The 19,223-nt window shown below is 38.6% G+C and overlaps 1 long non-coding RNA gene and 2 pseudogenes across 2 annotated transcripts; all 3 read right to left on the bottom strand.

The window, feature by feature from the left end:
* Positions 1–1,668: 1,668 nt before the first annotated feature.
* Positions 1,669–11,692, bottom strand: LOC147924734 (uncharacterized). 2 transcript variants are annotated; one of them, XR_015587078.1, is made up of 4 exons: positions 11,520–11,692; positions 11,245–11,408; positions 11,052–11,129; positions 1,669–1,819 (listed from the first exon to the last, which is right to left on the bottom strand). It is a non-coding gene; the product is annotated as an uncharacterized LOC147924734 (long non-coding RNA). The 2 variants fall into 2 exon arrangements; XR_015587077.1 differs by lacking the exon at positions 1,669–1,819 and having other exon boundaries at positions 10,901–11,129.
* Positions 11,693–16,960: 5,268 nt separating this feature from the next.
* On the bottom strand, positions 16,961–17,602 carry LOC109129956 (F-box protein At2g35280 pseudogene; annotated as a pseudogene).
* A 719-nt stretch (positions 17,603–18,321) lies between these two features.
* On the bottom strand, positions 18,322–19,202 carry LOC109129955 (uncharacterized; annotated as a pseudogene).
* Between the last annotated feature and the right edge of the window lie 21 nt (positions 19,203–19,223).

Raw genomic sequence — 19,223 nt, forward strand, 5'->3', positions numbered from 1 at the left:
TACCATACGTTCGCATATTCCGATTCACAGCATCAAATGCTTTGCAGACCGCCAACTTAACCTACTTGATTTGTTTCCCCTCAGCAAGCTTACCAAAACCTTAAATCTAGTAACCCTGTCCGTCTCCAATGAACTTCATCCACCATCGTCAAAACGATTAGTTTATCCTGCCATGAAGGCTTCTCGTGAATCTTATGTACCTGGCAACCATGCCCTTACCGGCTCATATCTGCTGCAACTCTCCTTCCCGGGACTCCAACACCACCGGCCACTCAATCCTGGCACATCAGCCACATATTCTTGACCACTCCGGTCATAAAACCCTGGCCCACCGGCCAACATAATCCTAAAATCCAAGATTAAACCATCATCACTCTCGAGGTCTACATTCCGTCATTATGTTCATACTCACGTTCTATACATTGCTTGCTCACAACTCTTCCTCTCTTAGGTCGCAACCTTTGAGCCATACCGATCTCACTCTCAGACCAGCGTCTTCGAGTTATACCGTCTCACTCTTGGACCACAATCCTCAAGATCTCGGTATCAGGGGAACTACTCATCCCCTCAGGGGAACATCATCCCCTCTGCCACTCTCGGAGCCCTCAGCCCCTCGAGCTATCGGTATTCAGGTGAATAATCATCTCCTTAGGAGCAACAATCCTTAATGACTATAAACATCTCTCGACACAAAGTACCTCCTGTGGTCCGAGTATAACATTGCAATGTTACACCTGCCCACTGATCATCTAATATCCAACTGGATTAACCCCCAAACAGAGAAATATCTGCTCCAACTGCATATGTCCACCTATCCGCCTCTCTAGGTCCGATACCCCTTGAGAATAATCTCATACCGGTCATCTACAACCGCTCCATCCTGTTAACATAAGGTGGAAAGTCCTCAACATCCGCAGCCCTCGGCTGCACCCCGCCACATGCGGCACAACTGGAGCCTACACTGGTACCCCTCTCGGTAACCGCTCCAACAGCACGCCAACCGATCTGCCAAGCAATCATCTCGACCCTTGGCTCCACCTGCTGCAACCCCACACCTGGGTTCCCAGCACCACCGGCATGCTCACCGGCTAACCCCCTCTGGTCCCTCTTGATACACTTGCGATCCTCTGACGTACCTCCTCGTGGAACTCTGGACCACACACTCGCTGGCCTCGGGACCCGCCCGACAATGACCACGACCACGTCCCCGTCCACGACCAACAACTCAAACCTTAACCACTGATCTTCCAAGAACAGAGGCTAGCAAGCATAAAACATATCAATACCACACAAAGAAACATAACAATAACTCACCGTGGAATCTCATTGAAGGCTCGAAGAGGATGTTCTAGGACTCCATGCCACACATAATTGACTAACTCACATAATCAATCAAGCATGCAAATCCCAAACATCTACAACAGAAACCTAGTGAACCCAAACCTAGAACCGTAAGGGCTCTGATACCAAAATGAAACAACCGACCTTTTTTTTTTAATAATAAATAATAAATATAATATAATAAAATAAACTACAGCTGGTGGTCCCATACCCACTAGCCACCTAACCACCAACACATTCAACAGCGGAATATCATAATCAATATCCAATAATAAACCAATAATAACCAATAACAAACCAATATTATAGCAAAGGCAATATCCCAATACCAAACAACAAGAAACAAGGAACCAACAACCTAGCAATGTTTCTAATGACCCAACTCTAGCAACCTAGCAATGCCAGACAACATCCAATCGAGTCCCTAGAACATCCTCCTCTTCATTGCCTTGATTCCACGATCACACTTTGCCTTTACCTGCACCACAAACACAAATTGAGATGCATGAGTATTTGATAAACACTCAGTGAGGCAATCCTCCCATCTACTGGGCTATACACACAAGCAATAAGATCTCTACATGCCACAAACAACAATCAATAAAACAAACCAGGCATTATACAAAGCACACAACAATCCGTCGTAGCTGAAAGAAGGGTGTCGACCGACACCGGATGGTGTCGATCGACACTGACAATCTGGTGTCGACCGACACCATACTGGTGTCGACCGACACCATACTGGTGTCGATCGACACCCTGCCCGACACTCCCGAAAACCCTAGTTTGTTCGACCGACACCTCCACATGGCATCGATCGACACTCGCCAAAGTCTCGAGCCATCCTCGCGTTGGTGTCGACCGACACCCCAACTGGTGTCGACCGACACCGTTGCCCTGCAGCGATTTCCTTCGATCAAAAACTCCGAATCTCGCCTCCAATCTTCCCCAATCCGCTCCTTGCACTCCCAGAGGCCAAACCCAGCCAAAACAGCGACGAAATACCATAGAGAACTCAAAGAAACAACCACATAAGCACCAAATCACATAAAATCTAGAGATCTTAGCTTAGATAAGCCATGGTCATGCACTCACCTCTTTCAAGAAGATTCTGACCAACAAGAACGAATTCCCTCACTCCTAGCAAGCTTCTAACACCTTCCCAGCCTTAGATCTCCCAGGAACAGCAAGAAATCTCACCAATCTCTCTCAGAAGCTCAAGAACTACTCTCTCTTTTCTTTTTCTCTGAAAACGGCAGAAAACACAAAACAACACGACCCTAGGTCGTTTTCTTCCTCTAAAAACTCGATTTTAGGGATTCCCTAAACCAACCACGCAAACCGGACAATTAAAAAGGAACCGACCAAACCGGCCACAACTGGTGTCGATCGATGCCTCACGAGAAGGTGTCGATCGACACCCTTACCAAAATACCAAAAATTGGTTTGCGGGTGTTACAGATGTAAAAGGTCTGACTTTTTTTTTTGGTAGTTAAAAATTTAGAGAATCAAATCTTCTTTATTTGGAAGTGTGTCAAATGTTTTTTATTGGACTTGGAGACTTCCATGCATTGGTTCCGATTTAAACATTTTATTACTTTCCCAAAGTTTTTATATTATGTATATGTATAAACATCTCCATAATTAATGGTCAATTGTTACTTTTAGAATTATAGTTTTTTGGGAAAAATTAAATACAAAGAATATAAACAAAACATTAAAATTCCAAAAAAATTAGTAAACAATTCATAGAAATTTTAACATGACGTAGATAGCAAAAGAAATATACCCTAAAGTAAGGAAAATGACAATGAGACAGATGCTACTCATTTGGTAGACACCTGCCAAACTGGAGCTACTTGAAGTACTGATGTTCATATATTTTACCTTGTTTTCCCTTAGTTTATTCACATCTTTTGCATCTTTTGCTATCCATTTAGGCCATTATTGTGTAGCTTTAGCACTAATCATGCATTATAGTTTAGATGCATTGCATTTGCACCCTTTCATGCATATTCAGGTGATTTTGTAGCTTAAGAAGCTTGGAAGCAATGTTGAGGAGAAGTGAAGCAACCACGAAGGGAAAGCAAGAGAGTTAAGGCTGAAACAACAAGGTCCAGAGTCCAACTCGACCGCACACTCGACCAGACACTCGACCGTGTGCTGAGGAGGACTCGATCGAGTGGAGAATGCACGAGAGAAGCCAGCTCGACCTGTCACTCGACCGAGCATAGGTCGAGTTGACCGAGCCGTTGACTATTTTGTCTTTTAGTATTTTTAGGACTTCCACCCCCTCTCCTATATAAAGCCTTGTACCTGCAGCCACCAAAAGAGTCCAGCTTTTTAGATATTCTCTAAACCTAGTTTTTACCCTTTTGGGAATTATTCTTTTTGCACTTTTTATTTTCCTTAGATTTTGTACTTGTTTGAGAGAGAGAAAAGACTAGATTCTTGTATTTTGTTGGTTTCATAACTTTCAAGATATAAAGATTTCGAGTTTTATTTCTTCATCAATATTGTAGATCTCTGTGTCATCTTTCATTTGATGCAAGTTTCAATATTTTTTGGATTTATGATTTTTGTGTTCATCATGTGTTCTTGTGAGTAGTTCTTTAGGATCTTGAGGATGGGTTAGGCTGGATTGATCTTGTGGTGTGTGATTTGGTCAAGCTTGATTGTTGTAGATCTCTTCTAGGCTAGATGTTCTTAATGCTGATCCTGAACTGAGAGGTTAGGGTTTGATTTCAAGCATCTTAGCATCACACCAATGTTTAAGGAGCATAAATAAGGCTAGATCTAGAGCTTACCATTAGGCTTGCTAAGAGATTAGAGGTCTTGTTTGGTTTGAGATGTATTGCTTAATGCCTGCTTGTGTAGATTCTTTACTGTGTGAGAACAAGTCTAGAATTGCATAGGTTTGATTGTTTCTTGCCATGAGAGTGGAAGAAACTTGTCTTAGATTTATATGTCTAGAGATTAGCTCAAAGTTTGCTTGAGATTTGTTGACCAAGTTAGATAACCACAATGATTAGTTCAGCCCATGAATCCCTCCTCAAGGCCTTCTTTGTTTATTGATTTTTAAGTCTTAATCCTGTTGCTTGCTTGTTGTTTGATTCGTATTTGCATTGCTCTGTTTTTATTGTGTTGCTCTGTTTCCCAGATTTATCCAGCTCGACCCTGCACTCGACCTACACTCGGTCGAGTGCTTGCTCGAGTTCATCCCCAGAACTCTTGTTTATGATTTGTGATTGTTCTGTTTCATTCCTATTTGCATTTCTGTTTCATCTACTCATTGTCCTGTTCATTATTGTCTTGCATTAGTTCATCATAGTAGTTTCTATTTCTGTTCTAGCTTCATATAGTCATAATCATTCTGTTCCATTCACATTTAGTTCTTAGTTCTTGTAGTTTTACTTTCTGCATCTTTACATTTTCTTCTTAGGATTGTAGTGACAAAAAATCTTTGCATTTTGCTTAACTTAGATTCATATACATATCTTAATTGTTCACAAACACTCATTTAGGATTGATACCTCTTATACTGCAACAACATAAGGGGAATTGAAACACCCATCCATCTATCCATTCACATCTCACCATTGCATACATTCATCATCATTCATCATCACCCACACCAAGAAGATCTTGTTTCAATTTGGCGCCGTTGCCCATTTGAGTGTGTTTTTGTGACATTTAAGATCCATATTAGTCTAAGATTAAGTTCGTATAACCACTTGTTCACTACTGCTCTTGTTTCTTCTCCTGCTTGTTTGTGATTGGGTTTCAGGTGCCAGCTCGACCATCAACTCGACCACCACTCGACCGAGTCGTGATCGAGCACCTGATCGAGTCAGACGCCGGATCTAAATAGACAGCACTTCCCAAATGACTCGACCATCAACTCGAGCCTGTGCTCGACCGAGTGTCTGTTCGAGTCAATAACCATGTTTCAAGGCAGTCAGTTCTATTATGCACCCATGCACCAGCAACAAGGTTTCCAGACTCAATGGTGTCACCCTCCAGCGTTTCAGACCTACCAAGCCCAAGAACCTGACTTAAGAGCCATGATGCAACAACTATTGCTTGGGCAAGCCAATCAGCAGATTGAGGAGGCAAGGTAGTTTGAAGAGCTGAACCAAAAATTGAATTCCTATTCTCATGACCTGAGACACCAGCTTGAGAGTCTGACCTCTTCATTCCAGTACATGGATAGCTCCATTGCTTCTACTTTAGCTCCTAAGCCACACCAACATCCTCAACAAGCTATTCAAAACCAAAAGGAGTTCACTGCTAAAGCTATCCATCTCCATGAGGAATATGTCACTGAGGACAGTGAGGTTCAAGGTGGGGAGAATTCATCACTAATTGAAGCCCAGAGTGAAGGTTTTACTGAGCAGACTGAAGCAGAGAAACAACTCGACCAGGTGCTCGACCACACACACGATCGAGTACCTGATCGAGTGACTGATCGAGTTGAAGACACAGAAGCTGTTAAGCCTGCTAGATACATTCCTCCTGCTTACAAACCACCTTTACCATTACCAGGGCATTTCAAGGAACAAAAGATAAGAGAACTCAGGGAGATCATTAAGAAAAAGGAGAAGATAGATTTGCAACAAGAGAAAGAGAAAGCCTTGAAAGAAGAGGGTGTAATTGAGAAGAAGGAAGTGATGGCCATACAAGAGGTCATCATTGCTTACCAAGAAGAAGAGAGAGGACCTGTGTTGGAACAATATGCTCCATACCCTCTCTATCAGGATTTTTTACTTGAGATGTCAAAGAAGAGGGCTCATGACCAAGATATGAAGGATTTGAAAGAGATTGGGAAAGCTATTGTCCCAACAAAGCTTGAAGATCCAGGCTCATTCAACTTATCCTGTTCCATCAGCTACATGCACTTCAATAAGTGCCTTTGTGATTTAGGAGCTTCAGTGAGCTTGATGCCATACTCAGTGGCTGAGAAGTTGGGGTATGAGGACTTTAAGGACAGCAACTACTATGTCAGTCTAGCAGATGGATCCAAGAGGGATGTGGTTGGAGTGATTGAAAACTTCCCTATCAAAATAGGAGAAGCAAGGATCCCAACTGATTTTGCAATCATGAGCATGGAACAAGAGCCTGAAGACCCTCTTATCTTGGGAAGGCCATTCTTAGCTACAGCTGGGGCAGTTATTGATGTGAAGATGGGGACTATCAAGCTCCACCTGACTGAAGACTTCACTATGAAGTTTGACATCAACAATCCCACTAATCTGCCTTCAAAATATGATCCACCTTACACTATCAAAAGAAAGGAGGATCATGAGGTCTCAAGTGAGGAAACTGCTTCAAGGGGTAAGCTAACCTTTCAAGAAGATTCAGTGGAGAAGCTTATGAATTCTGTTCAAGAACTGACTGCTTTAGTCAAGGATCTCCAAGTCAAGCTGAACAAAAGGACTTTGAAGAGAGCAAGGCCAAAGCTCAAGGTTAAAAAGAAACATGGTTCAAGTGCTAAGGAGGTAGTGATCAAGAAGGAACACAAAGGTTATCAAGTAGAACCAGGGGGATTTCATCACCTTCTTGGTCTCTAACTCAAGCCTAAAAAGGCAATCAAAAGTCAAGCTTAGTGACTTTAAACAAGCTCACTAGGGAGGAAGTCCCTAAGGTATCTCTGTATATATTGCTTAGAATTTTGGTATTTTGATTTTTGCTTTAGTGTTTTCATGGTCAGGGAAGCAAGGGAGTCTGAATAGAAGAGGAAGGGACAGGTAATGGACACTCGCGGTCCAGCTCGACCCCCCACTCGGACACGCACTGGACCGAGTCCCGGTCGATCTCCATCGTCGAGCTGCCCCAAAGTACATCTCCAAGTCACCAACAAGACCTCAACTACTCCTATGACAGCATGCAGATGGATGTGGACAAATTTTTCCACAACCCCTAAGGTACCACCATCACCTTCACTTGTAAATATCATTGCATTTCATAGTTGTGTTTTGTTTTTAATCTTGAATCCTCTTACAAATTTCTTTCACACAGAGGACTGTGTGATTTAAGTTTGGGGGAGGGTTTGAGATAGCATTTGATGTTGTGTTTTGTGTTCTTATTTCAAATTTTTAGCATCTTCATATTAGTATTTGCATAAGCATCTAAGGCATAGAAAAACCCTAAAAATTTGAAAACTTTTTGAAAAAATCTTTATAAAAAAGAGTGTTCATGTAGTTTGCATTGCATATTAGGATCTTGTTTAGCATGTTTCATTTAGGATTGTATAATATTTGCATTAGGGATCTATGATGAGTATTTCCTTGTTAGCTTGCTTAATTCACTTGACTAGGATCAATGCCCAAGTTAATAGTACTTTGATGCTAGTTGAGTAGTTAGAAGCATAAGATTGAACCAAGCCTTTAATTCTTGCATTGAATTTGGTCTAAATTGAAGCATGTTGTGATTTGATGCCATTTCCTACTTATAAGAACCTAATATTGACTTATAATTATCAATGTGTGCATTGCTTTAAACTCATGGATACCATATACATATTTGGATCATCTTTCTCCTTTTTACCACTCTTGTTGATCCAAGTACCTGATTTCCTCATTAAGAATCAGTTCCCCTACCCTTAACCAACCCTTCTTTCAAGCCATGTTTATTCTTGTGTGTGTGAGGCCTATTTTTGGGATTGAGCTTGGTAGAAAGTGTTAGGTTTTAACTGACAAGAGTAAGACCTTGTGTAGTTCTAGTTTGCATTTTTCAAACTAGATAAGACTAGGTGGTTCACTTGTTGGGTTTGGGACTTGGCTGTTATGAAAAGAAAAGAAAAGAAAGAAAAAGAGAATGAGAACAAAGGGTAGAGTCTTTAAGAGGAGATTGTGTTTATACAAAGTCTAGTGAAATGATGGGAAGTAAAGTATTGTTGAAAATGGTTCTAGCTTAAGAAAGAAAAAAAGAAAGGAAAGGAAAGTCTAGCAAAAAGCTTATATGTCTTAAGAATAAGAAGAAAAGAGAACCATAGCAAATAAGTAAGAATCCCCCATCCCACTAGATAGATCAAATAAGAAACCTCTCCTAAGACTTGAAAACCAAAAAGAGAAAAGGGTGAAAAAGAAAAGAAGAAGTAAAGGGTAGCACTAGGATCATTTGGGTTTAGATTGCTAGGATAGACACTTTGTGTACCTTTGGGTAGACAAGGTTTTGTTCTTGTATGTGTCTAAGTGTTCTTACCTTTAGCATTCTTCTAAAGCTCAATCCATTTTCATGAGAGAACCTTGATATTGACAAGCCCCACTCTAAAAAGAGACCATCATTGTCTCAAAACCTTTATCTCCAAGCCAAATGAGTTTAAGCATTGCATAGAATTGATTCATGTTCTTGATTAATGAATGTTAAAGGAAATGGTTGATTTGAATGCATGTGGACATCTAAGGCTCAAATCAGTAAATGTTGTGATATGCTTGTCTAAAGTCTTTAAGTATAGCTCATTCAACTTGCATCATAGTATTAGTAACTTGGACATTGATTCTAGATGGTCTATTTGCAAGCTTTAGGAGCTGAGATCCCACTTTCGAACTTCACTTACCTTCTTATGTCTTGATTATTTGCTTGAGGGCAAGCAAAGACTAAGTTTGGGGGTATTGATGTTCATATATTTTACCTTGTTTTCCCTTAGTTTATTCACATCTTTTGCATCTTTTGCTATCCATTTAGGCCATTATTGTGTAGCTTTAGCACTAATCATGCATTATAGTTTAGATGCATTGCATTTGCATCCTTTCATGCATATTCAGGTGATTTTGGAGCTTAAGAAGCTTGGAAGCAATGTTGAGGAGAAGTGAAGCAACCATGAAGGGAAAGCAATAGAGTTAAGGCTGAAACAACAAGGTCCAGAGTCCAACTCGACCGCACACTCGACCGCACACTCGACCAGACACTCGACCGTGTGCTGAGGAGGACTCGACCGAGTGGAGAATGCACGAGAGAAGCCAGCTCGACCTGCCACTCGACCGAGCACAGGTCGAGTTGACCGAGCCGTTGACTATTTTGTCTTTTAGTATTTTTAGGGCTTCCACCCCCTCTCCTATATAAAGCCTTGTATCTGCAGCCACCAAAAGAGTCCAGCTTAGATATTCTCTAAACCTAGTTTTTACCCTTTTGAGAATTATTCTTTTTGCACTTTTTATTTTCCTTAGATTTTGTACATGTTTGAGAGAGAGAAAAGACTAGATTCTTGTATTTTGTTGGTTTCATAACTTTCAAGATATAAAGATTTCGAGTTTTATTTCTTCATCAATATTGTAGATCTCTGTGTCATCTTTCATTTGATGCAAGTTTCAATATTTTTTGGGTTTATGATTTTTGTGTTCACCATGTGTTCTTGTGAGTAGTTCTTTAGGATCTTGAGGATGGGTTAGGCTGGATTGATCTTGTGGTTTGTGTGATTTGGTCAAGCTTGATTGTTGTAGATCTCTTCTAGGCTAGATGTTCTTAATGCTGATCCTGAACTGAGAGATTAGGGTTTGATTTCAAGCATCTTAGCATCACACCAATGTTTAAGGTGCATAGATAAGGCTAGATCTAGAGCTTACCATTAGGCTTGCTAAGAGATTAGAGGTCTTGTTTGGTTTGAGATGTATTGCTTAATGCCTGCTTGTGTAGATTCTTTACTGTGTGAGAGCAAGTCTAGAATTGCATAGGTTTGATTGTTTCTTGCCATGAGAGTGGAAGAAACTTGTCTTAGATTTATATGTCTAGAGATTAGCTCAAAGTTTGCTTGAGATTTGTTGACCAAGTTAGATAACCACAATGATTAGTTCAGCCCATGAATCCCTCCTCAAGGCCTTCTTTGTTTATTGATTTTAAAGTCTTAATCCTGTTGCTTGCTTGTTGTTTGATTCGTATTTGCATTGCTCTGTTTTTATTGTGTTGCTTTGTTTCCCGGATTTATCCAGCTCGACCCTGCACTCGACCTACACTCGGTCGAGTGCTTGCTCGAGTTCATCCCCATAACTCTTGTTTATGATTTGTGATTGTTCTGTTTCATTCCTATTTGCATTTCTGTTTCATCTACTCATTGTCCTGTTCATTATTGTCTTGCATTAGTTCATCATAGTAGTTTCTATTTCTGTTCTAGCTTCATATAGTCATAATCATTCTGTTCCATTCACATTTAGTTCTTAGTTCTTGTAGTTTTACTTTCTGCATCTTTACATTTTCTTCTTAGGATTGTAGTGACAAACAATCTTTGCATTTGGCTTAACTTAGATTCATATACATATCTTAATTGTTCACAAACACTCATTTAGGATTGATACCTCTTATACTGCAACAACATAAGGGGAATTGAAACACCCATCCATCTATCTATTCACATCTCACCATTGCATACATTCATCATCATTCATCATCACCCACACCAAGAAGATCTTGTTTCTAGTACTAATACTAACTGTAATTTATAATAAATATATATATATATATATATATTTTTAAATCATAGTTACAGATAAGGACAATTCAAAAACTGAAAAGAACTAAATTAATAGTGTTGAATACCTAAGTGAATATATTCAAAGCAAAATAATTTTATAAAGATGTGGTGCGTTTTTTTTTTCTAATAAAAAATCATAGTTTGAAGTGGTGTTCAATTTTTCAAAGAGAAAGTGTAAAACATTTACAACAGTAATAATGCTCATTTTTCATGTGTTTTGCTCAGCTTCTTTGTTCTTGCTTACCTTGTTGTCTGATTTTCGGTTTAACGTTTTTTGCTAGGAGGCCACATATGAATCCTTTAACTTCCATGCCAATCGTTTCTATATTGATAAAAATTATTCCTTTAGTTTCCGTTTTTTTTTGTATCAACAATAAAAATATAGAAATTGAATACAATGAAAATTAAGAAACTAAATACAATGGAAAATTACATACTTTTACTATCGATTCAAGAGAGGAAAAGATCCAAAACTTGAAAATGAGAAGAGCAGATCTATTTCAATCAATTGAACAAATGATCAAAAAAAAGGAAAAACTGGTACAATCGATTACAATCCATTGAACATAGAAAGAAACTAAATGATTTGTAGATCGAAAATCTGTAAAGGAGAAGAGAAGAAAACGGAAATTAGAAAATCGTTAGATCTGGACAGTCAATCAAGGTTAAATCTTTTGTGATTCCGCAGAGATAGGGTAAAATTCAAGAAAACCTTTTTGATATGGCATAGAAGCGTCGGTGATTGAAAATCAGGGGGTTTTTTTTTGACGATCTTTGGAAACCTTGAGGCGGATAAGTCAGATTTATTCTCCACCTTCGATGTTTTTTAAGACCCCCCGAACCCTCCCCCAATTTGTTATGTTGTTAAATCATATTTAATTATGCAGAGAAATTTTTTCCCCGAGATGTACAAAAATAAGAGAAGAAGGGTTAAGTTAGAGTTGATTGATGACCGTTAGATTGGATCTAATCGACGGTAGATATGAATATTGTGGAGATCTACACATAAATAAATTAGACAATGAAAACTATATAATTGGAAGGTGGTTTTTTTGTTTTAGTTGTTGTTAATTGTTTTACATTTGAAGATTTGTTTCCATACATATTAGGGTTTTGTTGTGTATTTGATGAATTTCATAGTATTATTAATAACATTATATAGTGTTAATGTTAATAACATTATTACTTAAACAAATTTATAGTATTATTTTTTACTATTTTGTCATTTTCATTTATTTTACTTAATTCATTTTTAAATAGTTATTATTTTTATTATTTACTAAAAACTTAAGTAGTTGCTTATACTATTTTAAAATTGAATTATTTTTAGTTAATTTGTTTTTTTATTTATTTTTACTATTATTACTTATAAGTAATAAATATGCAATGAATGAATATTAAAAATAGTATTTTTTATGCCAAATTAAATTGATTAATATGGATGCTGAATGTATATTTTGGATATTGTTTAGAGTTTTGTTTCTTGGCATTTTTGGTTGTAGATTTTATATCTAAATTTGTTTTGCAGTAACTATAATTTAGTAAGTTGTTTTATGTGACAACCCGTCCCGTTGACCTCACTAGCCCACCGCTAGCTTGCCCCCATAGGCCCGAAGCTGGCCCTGCAGGGCATCGATCCTAACCCCTCACTGGGCAAATGGAACTATTCATCCAAATCCACAGTAGGTTATTGAAGCGCCAGGCGTTCCTCGAACCCTGGTCCCCACCCTTTAACAACCTTCCCACAGGACAAGCTGTCACCAATTGATCTGCAGGTCAATTGGTGACAGCTTGTCCTGTGGGTCAATTGGTGACAGCTTGTCCTGTGGGAAGGTTGTTAAAGGGTGGGGACCAGGGTTCGAGGAACGCCTGGCGCACCAATAACCTACTGGTGGATTGAGATATCCACAGTGATGGGTTAGGATCGATGCCCTGCAGGGCCAGCTTGGAGTCTGTTGGGCCAGCTAGCAGTGGGCTAGCAGGGTCCACGGACGGTCCGTTGGGGCAGCTAGCGGTGGGCTAGTGGGGTCCGCGGGATGGGTTGTCACATAAAAATCGATTTTTATTGTAACAACCCGTCCCGTGGACCCCACTAGCCTCACTGCTAGCCCACTAGCCTCACTGCTAGCCGCCCAAACGGACCCCAAGCTTGCCCTGCAGGGCATCGATCCTAACCCATCACTGTGGATATCCCAATCCACCAGTAGGTTATTGGTGCGCCAGGCGTTCCTCGAACCCTGGTCCCCACCTTTAAACAACCTTCCCACAGGACAAGTTGCCACCAAATAACCTACTGTGGATTTGGATGAATATTTCTATTTGCCCAGTGAGGGGTTAGGATCGATGCCCTGCAGGGCCAGCTTGGGGTCCGTTTGGGCGGCTAGCAGTGAGGCTAGTGGGCTAGTAGTGAGGCTAGTGGGGTCCACGGAACGGGTTGTTACACTTCTACTTTGAACTTAATGTCTTACTTTTTCTCTGCATCGTTTCCTTTTACTAACGGTCTATCGATCTCTTACATTGTTGATGGTTACTGATTATTTTGTTTATTTTTTGCGTCTTATCTTAATTGATCTGTTACATCCCCTGCGGTCATGAGGCTCTGTTAGTTCTATATATTGTCTTGCATCTGCTACTGTTTTACATATCATTTGTATTTTGCGTTACTTCTCTGTGCCGTCTATTTTGAAGTTGTAGTTGTCTTTATAGCATAAGCCTTATTTGCATATCTCTTTTTTGTCGTCGTATAGAAGTTTCACACCTCTTTTGACATTCTTTGTGGGCTGTCTTTTATATATATGTCGAGTTTCTAAGTAGAGACAATTGATGTCATGTTAAAATGTTTTCAAAATTCATTTGAAATCGTTTCTATTGTTGTCAGACTTTCAGATTGGCTCTCCTATTCTTTAAATTTGTTTGTCAGGTATTGGTAATGTATATGAAGGGGTATAACAAAGGATTTTATTTATGATTATCGGCTTCTTCAAATGATGATAACATGGGAAAACCTTATTCTCTACGTTTAAACTAAATGAAAAAGACAAACTTTATCATTTGCTTGAAGTAGTAGCAGTCTGGGCATCTAGTATCCATGTTATTGATGTTGCAGTTTATAGTTGGTTGGACTTCTGCCAATGTATTGTAGTAGCACTGTAGTTTTTGAACATTGACTCTGTGTAACGACTTTTTGATATCTTTCCAGCATTGATCACCCTTTGCTTTGTTTTCTTTCCAGCCTAGCTTCTCAAGCCAATATTGTCCTTCTGCTGTGTCACCCCTACACAACTTGACGATTCCAAAAAGGTAAATACCCTTCTCGTAGTTACCTTCTGCTGCCTTTCTCAAGTGTGCCAAGCCTTCTTCTGTGTTGCTTTTGTGAAAATATTCCTGGATGCCTTTGATGTAGTGTGCCTCCACATTTCCACTTGCAATGCATTTCTCCATGAGGTCTTGGTATTTCTTTAGGGCTGCTAGGGGATTGATTGCTAGCGGCTGTAGGTTGATTTTCTTGAAAACTCAGTGATCTTGAGCTGCTTTTGCAAGCTCTGGTGATGCTTGCATAACATGTTTGACGGTCCTCCTTGAAACCTGACCAACTCGAGTGATTATATCTCCAAGGATGTCGTTTGGTAGTTCTTCAAGGGAGTAGGGTTTTATGGTAGTCATTTTTTGCAAGTAGTGGGTGATGTTGATGTTTAGACTTTTCGCAGAGTTATTTATAGGGTGGAGTTGTTTTGCTGTGACGTTTGTGTTTCTTTGATTACTTTTTGTTGGCCTCCCTTTATTCCCTTACCGTTCTCCCTTTCATATTCACGTCATAATTAGCTTGAACGTTTTCTTCTGATTCATTAATTTATGGCATAATCGTGTGTGTAATTTGTAGGTGTGGGGTTTTGTCTTTAATATTTGTCTATTTTTAATAAAATTGTTTAAATGTTTATATCATTTTGTAGTTAGTTTTTCAAGTGAAATAGTAACACCTGTGATTAACTTATGGAATCCCTTGTCTTGGTATATTATGTTTTGTACATTACTGTTTCTAATGTATGATAACATTTGGTTATGTTTGTTTTGTTAAAATAAACGAACAACATTTGTAGACAGCATCGCGAGTATTAGTCTAATTTTTTGGGTGTGTTTGTTGTCCGTTGTTGTTTATTAAAAAGCTGGAACTCTGTTTCTTCTTATTTTTATAAAGTATTGTAACAAACATTCTGTCTCCGTTATTCATTCCGTAAGTTCATGTTTGTTTGTTTTTAATTAGGGCCTCCTCTGATTTAAAGTAATGGGGAGTTCATTTGTAGGAGTTTTGCAAAATATTAACTAAATTGTAAACGGTTAGATCTCTTTTTAGTAAGAATCTAATAAATATTAAATGTCTGTTAATTTCTTTGTCCTTTATTAAGTTGTAAAGTATTTTAAATTGTATACACTTGGAGGTTTCCTTTCAAATTTATATTTTAAAAGTATTTTAAATTGTATACACTTGTATTTTTGTGCCGGTTTGTTTTTCAGCTAACCTTGCTTATCTTTTCCCTTTATTTGTGAGTTTTGTTGATATTGAATTAATGGTAAATTAAGTTTACATTCTTCTCAATAATCGAGTTAGACAATGTAGCCACATTTGCCTTTATTGTTTCTTACAACTATTTCTCTTATAGATCAGTTGCCCTACATATAGGACAATTTCTAGTCTCATATAGCCAAGTGATAACACAGTGATGGTGGTAAATATGGTTACATTTTAGTGTGTTAATTTCGTCTTCCCCTCTAATGTTTCCAAACAAATAACGCAGCCTTCCTCTTCCTCTCTTTTGCTTGGTGTCCTGATTGATGATTGTAGATTGGCCATGACAATCTCAGTGTTGAGAACGGGGTTTCCCTGGAAGTTGTAATCTTTTACTGTGAAGTGTATAAGGAAAATCATATTGCTTTGAATTTCTATTTGTAAAACTGCGCCTAGAAATTGCATGAACCATCCTGTCTTTCTTCTTGCTTCGTTAACTGGAATTGCATTTCTTGCTAGATGGTACAGTAAGTTACCTCTGAAGTGTGCCAATGTTGGCTCGTCCACATTTTGTGGGTAAGGTATGTAGACCTAGGTTGCTTGTCCTCCCGTCAGTGGCCTTTGGATTGATAGGAGGATGGAGATTTTGCTCAGTAGAGTGGTCGGCACAGTTTCATATGAGAAAGTATACTCCCGGTTTTGGTTGGTGGCCATTTTCCAGTTTTTTTTTTTGTTTTCTTTTGTTCCTTCACTTATAACTTTACGAATAAAGTATATGGTTGCCATATAAATAGATCTAGTCTACTCGTTAGTTAAGAGTCCTCCATTAATTAGATACTTAGTGTTGGATGGATTTTCCCGGATTTTTCGACTCCCTGGCGTTTCTAATTAATGTAATGGTGGACTCGTGATTTAAAAGCGTACTTTAATACGTGTGTCAACTTTGTAACCGATTTGAAGATTTGGTTAATAATAATATAACTTTGGCTTACTATTACCTTTTAATTTTAATATTTCCTGAATGTGTGTGTTTCATTTAACATGGTTCAACCGGTTCCTTACAATTTTAAAATAGTTCCCAGTGGTTTGATTTATGATCTATGCCTTTGGTTAATAGTCGTCTGCCCAGTTACTGTCTTTTCCTCGATGGTTTATAAAGTTTGAAATGGCTGTTTTTGTAAAGCTTTGTAGTTGAGGACCATCTTTTATAGTGTAGTACTGTAGTGTCATTCTCGGCTCAGAAGTACTATATTTTTCCAAGATTTTCTTAGCATCCATGTTTATTCATTTTCTGATGTTTATTGTACAACTTAGTTGTTTAAAATAATTCATTTTTGAGTTAATTGGTTAGTTTATGCTTTGAGTTTTTAAACCATTATCAGCATTTCAAGTGTATTTTATGTCTGCCAAAAATGTTGTATGTCCACTACTGTGGTAATGGTGTCTTCAGTAATACCTTATATTTGAGCTAAATTCTATTTTGCTATGGTTCTATATACGTAAGTAGGAGCGAACCTGTTCTTTGGGGATATTAATATTTGTCGATCTCTAAATTTTAAACTTTTAAAATCAAAACAGCTTGAGAAGAAACTTGTTATTGAAAATTAAGATGCAAGTATTTCAGACATTTGCTTTTGTAAAACTCATTTTCAAATACGGTTTACAAACTTTCTCATCTGTTTGTAGTAGTAGCACTTCTTGCACCTTGTATCCATGTCGTTAAGTGTGCATATCTTGTTTGGTTTGATGTCTCTTATGGATTGGAAGTAGCTGGGTTGCATGATGATATGGATGCCTTGGAGTGATAATTTGATATTGGTCCAACAACGATCAGACCTTGTTGTTGATTTAACCCATTGTAGCTTATCCAAATAGTGTTTACCCGTGACTGTTTCTCCCCTGCACAACATGAGAATCCCATATAGATAAATGCCTTTTTCATACAAACCTTCAGCAGATGCTTGGAGATGATGAAGTCCTGAGGGTGTGTTGTTGTAGTAGAAATACTGTTTAACACCTTCGATGTAGTGTGCTTCTGCATTACCGTTTTGGAGACATCTCTCCATTAGTCTTTGGTAGTTGTGTACTGTTGCCAATGGATTCATGGCCAGCTGCTTGAGGTTGAGTTCTTTAGAAACTCTTTCATCCTTGCAGGCTATTGCTAGTTCATATGAAACTTGGAAGCAATGACGAACATGGTTGCGTCCAGATTTTGCAACCCTGGAGATAATTTCGCCTAGAAGATATTGTGGGAGGCTTTCTAATGGTGATAATTCTTTGGAAGGTGACATTTCTCTTTCGTTTTGGTGGTGTGACTTTGAGTATTGCTTTCTTCGTGTGGTTAGATTATATAGTTAGCTAGTCCTTGCCGTTTCATTTCTTTAAAATTTGAGTAACTTATGTTATTGATTTCTTGGTGTTAGTGGCCTTTAATTACTATCATGATAGTGGTGGTGGTGGGGAGTCCAAGCGAAATTGAGGTTAGTCGCTTTGTAGGTCTAATATATCAGTCGTTTGAAGATCTGTTTGCTATTTTTCTTCTCTTATTATTCAGATGGGCTTGTTTTCTTGATAGTGGGCCTTCAGCGTTCTTTAATTTAAACTGCGTTTTCGTTGATATAATTCTTCAGTTTGTTGAGGCCTTTATTTTGGGCTCATTATATTTTATCCATTTTTTTTAAAAATGGTTTACGAAACAAAACTCGGTTGAAGATGTGAATATTTTAAAAATTTGATACTTATGAATAAACGATAAGAACTTCGGAAAATAAGGGAGAATGTATTAAGCTGTAAGTATTTATTGCTTTATACAAAATGGTTTCGTAGGTTGGGACATTCTTCGTAGGTATTGATTGATGACTATTGTCTTGTTTTAGTCCCTGAGAAGGAATATAAAGAATAGTTAGAATATGTTCCTCCTATATAGAAGAGTAGTTTTTAAATCAAAGTTTGTGGATATTGTACATGGTTGTTGTCCTCTATAATGCATCGGCAGTTAGGAGTGTACCTTTTAAGTGTTTATGTTATTGAAGACTTTTTTGTAGACTATATTCATGACCCCTCCAGTACCATTCTTCTCTGATGTTGCATCTAGGATTTTCAATCCAGCATTTGAGGTTACACGGGAAAGAGCAACGTACAACTGGCCGTGTGTGAACACTGATTGTGGTAAGTAAAGAGCGACTTGCTTCAAAATTTGGCCTTGGCTTTTGTTAATAGTCATTGCATAGCACACTCTTATTGGGAATTGCTTCCTACGTAAGGTGAAAGGATACTTGGTGTCATTTGGAGACAGGACAATCCTTGGGATGAGGACTCTTTCACCAACATGAGTTCCAGTGAGTATCTCTGCCTCTATTATCCTTAGACCGAGTCTGGTGACAATTAGACGTGTACCATTGCATAACCCTTTTTTTGGTTAAGATTTCGCAGGAGCATAACTGGTATGCCGACTTTCAAGCGAATTTGATGATTTGGTAGGCCTGGAAACTCTAGAGAGTTTAAATACTCGACTGTGTATAAGTTACTCCAGTCTCCACCTGGTGCAAGCTCTGTTTGGAGGGAATCTGAGCTTAAATATTCCTTACTGTCACCTGCAACCTTGGATAGCTGGTATTCATTGATTTCACGGACTGTCTCATTTCAAGGAGTTAGGATTGCCCTCTCAGTTAAGTAGTTGTCTTCCTTGAACGATCGATAGAACCCTGGATATGCAGCAGTTGAAATTGCTTCTAGGTGGTTCCCCATGTTTGGTAACATTAAACATTCCTCCATAGCTATTCTAAAACCGGCAACATGTTCTTCAGGGTTTGTGGTTGCTGACATAGAGTTTCCATCTCCCACTTGTAAAATCCAAGCTGCAAAAGCGGCATCAGACTTGTTTAGCCTCATGTTTATTGTGAGTTTGTAAAT

Source organism: Camelina sativa, chromosome 17, assembly GCF_030686135.1.
Source record: "Camelina sativa cultivar CO46 ecotype springtype chromosome 17, ASM3068613v1".
NCBI classification, from domain to species: Eukaryota; Viridiplantae; Streptophyta; class Magnoliopsida; order Brassicales; family Brassicaceae; genus Camelina; species Camelina sativa.